Below are 5,996 nucleotides of genomic sequence, written 5' to 3' on the forward strand. Positions count from 1 at the left end.
CCTCTTTTGAATTTTTTGGTCGATTTTCAACCCCAGAATTTTTTTTGAGGGCAGGTGTCATTTACAGGCCTGTAATGACTGAATATTTAGTGACCATTAGCACTGGGTTTAAAGCTGCTGTTGTGGGAAACGGCCACAAGGCGGCAGCATTTCTCCATTCTCAAATCTGGTTACTAGGGCAGCAGAGCCTTTCTGGAAGTCATGTTCCCAGGTTGTAAATTAGAATAGAATGTGCCAGGCAAAACCCCCATAAGTTTATGTCACATTACTTCTTGTTCGTTGTTTTAATTTTTTTAATCGGGGTAATGATTAGAATATTGTTTGTCCTAGGTGTACACAATCTGGTTCATTTGTACATTATATATATATATATATATATATATATATATATATATTCATGTACAGATCCTCTTCCCATGTACATTATTGAAGAGTGTTCCATAGACCTCCCTTGCTATATGGTCAGTCTTTTTGATATATGTATTTAATATGTATTTGTACACATATGGTAACCCTAATCTTAATTTATCCATTCCCCCCACCTTTCCTTTTAGATAAGCATAGTTTGTTTTCTAAGTCTGTGAGTGTCTTTCTCTGTGGAAATATGTTCATTTGTGTCAGTTGTTAGATAACACCTATAAGTGATATCATAGGATATGTCTTTTACTTTCCGACTTACCTCATGTTCTGTGATTATCTCTAGGCTCATCTATGGTGCCTCAAAGAGCAGTGTTTCATTGTTTTCCATGGCTAATATTCCATTGTGTACATGGACCACTTCTTCTTCGTGCATTTTTCTGTTGATGGACATTTTGGTTGCTTCCATGTCTTAGCTAGTGTAATACTGCTGCAGTGAACATATTTCCAAAGAGAAGGATACTCACAGACTTAGAAAACATACTATGGGTATCTAAAAGGAAAGGTGGAAGGAATGGATAAATTAAGATTATGTTTACCATATTATACAAATACATATTAAATACATATATCAAAAAGACCGAGGGCTTCCCTGGTGGCGCAGTGGTTGAGAGTCCGCCTGATGCAGGGGATGCAGGTTCGTGCCCCAGTCCAGGAAGATCCCACATGCCGCGAAGCAGCTGGGCCCGTGAGCCATGGCCACTGAGCCTGTGCGTCTGGAGCCTGTGCTCCGCAAAGGGAGAGGCCACAACAGTGAGAGGCCCGCGTACCGCAAGAAAGCAAAACAAACAAACAAACAAAAAAAAGACCGACCATTTAGCAAGGGTGGTCTACTGAACACTTTGTAATAATTTACATGGGAAGAGGATCTGTACATGAATATATATAATGTACAAATGAAACAGACTGTGTACACCGAGAACAAACAATATTGTAATCATTACTCCATTTTTAAAAATTACAACAGCGCACAAGACCTCACGAGACATAAACTTATGGGGGATTTTCCTGGCACATTCCATTCTAATTTACAACCTACGAACACAACTTCCAGAAAGGCTCTGCTGCCCTTGTAATCAGATTCCGGAATGGAGAAATGCTGCCGCCTTGTGGCCATTTCCCGCAACAGCCGCTTTAAAACCCAGTGTTAATGGTCACTAAATATTCACAATAATTGCAGGCCTGTAAAAGACACCCGCCCTCTACAAAAATCCTGGGGTCGAAAATTGACCAAAAAATTAAAAGAGGGCAACCTTTCAAGAAGACAATTTCAAGAGGTATATTTTACTGACAATTTTTTTAACAAAAAAGAAAAAGGCGTGGGAAAATGCTGAACATTAGGAATTATTAAGGACATGCAAACCTGAATTACAAAAACCTATCGGCTCATACCAGTCAGAATGGCCATCAGCAAAAATTCTGCAAAGAATAAATGCTTAAGGGGTTGTGGAGAAATGCATACCCTCAACTTTAAGTGAGACGTAATCTGGTAAGAGACACTAATGAGAACAGAATGGAGGTGCCTTTCCAAGGTAAACATTGAGCTACCATATGATCAAGCAGGCCCACTCCTGAGCCTATAACCTAAGAAGACAGAGTTGAGAAGACACAGGCAGGCAAATCAGCATTGCAGCAGTATTACAATAGCCAAGACATGGAAGCAACCAAAAAGTCCATCAACAGATGAGTGAACAAAGAACAACTGGTACATGTACAGATGGAATATTAACCAAGGAAAAAAATGAAACAATGCCATTTGCAGCACCACAGATGAGTCCAGAAGTAATCACGCAACTGGTAGTAAGTCAGAGAGCAAAAGACACATATCCTATGATATCACTTATATGTGTTACCTAAAAAATGATACCAGTGAAGATATTTCCACAGAGAAAGGCAATCACAGATTCATTAAACAAATTTACTGTTCACCAAATGGAAAGGTGTGAGGATTGGATACATTAGGATATTGGGGTTAACAGAGATATACAAACACATGTGAAATATATAATCACCAAAGGCCTACAGAATACCAAGAGAAGACTACTCAACACACAGTGTCATAACCTACATGGGAAAAGGATCCGAAGAAGAATAGATATATGTATATGTGTAAAAGAACCACATCTTGCACACCTAGAACAAACAAAACACTGTAATCAAATTTGCTGTCATAAAAAATAAACATTAAGGGTTTTTTTCCTGGCACATTCCATCCTAATTTACAACCTAGAACACGAGTTCCACTAAGGCTCTATTGCCCTAGTAACCAGTTTTGGTAAAGGAGAAATGCTGCCGCCTTGTGGCCTTTTCACACAACAGCAGCTTTAAACCCAGCGCTAATGGTCACTTAATATTCAAAATAATTGCCAGCCTGTAAATGACACCTGCCCTCAAAAAAAAATCTGGGGTCGTAAATCGACCAAAAAATTCAAAAGACATCAACATTTCAAAAGACATTTTCACGAGGCATATTTTATGCACATTTTGTCTCTTCTTTTTTTGTTGTTGTTTAAAAAAAAGGGCATGGAAAAAATGCTCAACATCAGGAATTAATAAAGACATGCAAATCCAATGTACAAAAACGTTCACCTCACAGCCATCAGAATGATCGTCAGAAAATAGTCTACAAAGAATAAATGCTGAAAGGGTTTTAGAGGACTGCGTACCCTCTGGTTGCTGGTGGGATGTAACCTGGTAACAGCCAGTAGTGAGAACAGAATGGAGGTGCGTTTAAAGGTAAATATTGAGCTACCATGTGATGTGGTAGGCCCACTGATGGGCCTATCACCTGAGCAGACCAGAATCAAAAAGACACAGGCTGGCAATCCTGCACTTCAGCCACATGTACCATAGCTAAGACTTGGAAAAAACCAAAATGTCCATCAACAGAAAAATGCACCAAGAAGTGGTCCATGTACACAATGGAATATTAGCCATGGAAAAGAATGAAATAGTGCTGTTGGCAACACCATAGAAGGATCTAGAAATAATCACCCAACTTGAAGGAAGAAAGAAACCGAAAGACAGATATCCTATGATATCACTTATAGGTGTTACCTAAAAATTGATACCCATGAAATTATTTCCAGGAGAAGGACACACATGGATTCAGAAAACCAAATTATGTTTAACCAAATGGAAAGGTGTAAGGAATGTATGAATTAGGATATGGGAGTTAACAGACATGTACTAATACATATGAAATATATAATCACAAAATATCTATGTAATACCAAGAGAGGTCTACTAAACACTCTGTAATAACCTACACGGTAAAGGATCCAAAGATGAATTGATCAATACATAGATATAATGAACCAGATTCTGTACACCTAGAACACACACATTTTTATCAAATTTGCTCTGATAATAAATAAAAATTAAATTTAAAAAACAAACAAGAAGTAAGGAGATACAAGCTCTTGGGGGTTTGCGCTGGCACATTCCACTCTAACTTGCAGCCTACTAACACGATTTCCAGGAAGACTCTGTTGCCCAAAAACCCAGAGTTGGAAATGTAGAAATGCTGCCGCCTTGTGGCCGTTTCCCGCAAGAGAGGCTTTAAACCCACAGCTAATGGTCACTTAACATTCACAAGGACTCAGGGCTGTAAAGGACAACTGCCCTCAAAAAATGTCCTGAGCTAGGGAATGGCAAAAAAACTCAAGACACAGCAAATTTTTCAAGAAGATCCTATGAAGGGGTAAGTTTTGCTCACTCTTTTAAAAAAAAGGAAAATGAATAAAAGCTCAACATCAGGAATTATTAGACTCATGTAAATCTAATCTACAAAAGGTTTCAACTCACGCCACTGGGAAGACCATCAGCAAAATGTCTACAAACATTAAATGCTGAATTGGTTTTTGAGAACTTTGTCCTCTCTAGCTGCTGGTGAGATGCAAAGTGGTAAGAGCCAATAATGAGAACAGAAAGGAGTTGCATTTAAATGTAAATATTGAGCTACATTCAATCCAGCAGGCCCACCTCTGGGCCTCTCACCTGAGAAGACCAGAATCAAGAAGACACAGGCTGCAACAGCTGCACTGCAGCCATACTGTCAATAGCCAAGACATGGAAGCAACTAAAATGTCCATCAACATGTGAATGGATAAAGAAGAAGTGGTCCATGTACATAGTGGAATATTAGCCACGGAAAACAATGAAACACTGCTCTTTGAGGCACCATAGATCAGTCTAGAGATAATCACAGAACATGAGGTATGTCAGAAAGGAAGAGATACATATCCTATGATATCACTTATAGGTGTTATCCAACAACTGACACAAATGAACACATTTCCACAAAGAAAGACACTCACAGACTTAGAAAACAAACTATGGTTGTCTAAAAGGAAAGATGGGAGGAATGGATCAATTAAGATTAGGTTTACCATACGTATACAAATACATATTAAATACATTTATGAAAAAGACCAACCATATACCAAGGGAGGTCTATGGAACACTCTGTAATAATGTACATGGGAAGAGGATCTGTACATGAATGGATATATATAATGTGCAAATGAACCAGATTGTGTACACCTAGAACAAACAACATTGTAATCATTACCCCAATTTAAAAAATTAAATTAGGGCTTCCCTGGTGGCACAGTGGTTGAGAGTCCGCCTGCCGGTGCAGGGGACACGGGTTCGTGCCCCAGTCCGGGAAGATACCACATGCCACGGAGCGGCTGGGCCCGTGAGCCATGGCCTCTGAGCCTGAGCATCTGGAGCCTGTGCTCCACAATGGGAGAGGTCACAACAGTGAGAGGCCCACGTACTGCAAAAAAAAAAAAAATAGAACAACGGACAACAAGTAATGAGACATAAACTTATGGACGTTTTTGCTGGCTCGTTCATTGCTAATTTACCACCTAGGAACACGACTCTTCTGCCCTAGTAATCAGATTTGGGAATGGAGAAATGCTGCCGCCTTGTGGCCTTTTCCCACCACAGCAGCTTTAAACCCAGTGCTAATGGTCACTTAATATTCATAATTATTGCATGGCTTGTAAATGACACCTGCCCTCAAAAAATGTCCTGGCATATGTAATAGCCAGAAAAATTCAAAGCAGCAAAAATTTTTCAAGAAAATAATTTGAAGTCATAAGTTTTACTCACTCTTTTTTTTTTAATAAAAGTACATGGATAAAAGCTCAATATCAGGAATTATTGGTCACATGCAAATCCAAACTACCAAAAGTTATCACCACCCAACATTCAAAATGCCATCAGCAAATGTCTACAAGCAAGAAATGCTGAAGGATTTGTGAAGAAATGCATAACCACTATATGCTGTTGGCTGGATATAAACTGGTAACAGCTAATAATGAGAACAGAATGAAGCTGCGTTTAAAATGTAAAAATTGAGCTATCATGATCCGGCTGATCCACTAATGGGCCTATAACCTAAGAAGACCAGAATCGGAAAAACACAGCCAGGCAAACATGCACTGTAGCCATATTTACCATAGCCAAGACACAAAAGCAACCTCTATGTCATCAACAGATGAATGGATAAAGAAGAGGTGATAAATATATACAATGGGATATTGCTCAGCCATAAAACAGAGTGA

This window comes from Mesoplodon mirus (genome assembly GCF_964341445.2).
Source record: "Mesoplodon mirus genome assembly, chromosome: 18".
NCBI classification, from domain to species: Eukaryota; Metazoa; Chordata; class Mammalia; order Artiodactyla; family Ziphiidae; genus Mesoplodon; species Mesoplodon mirus.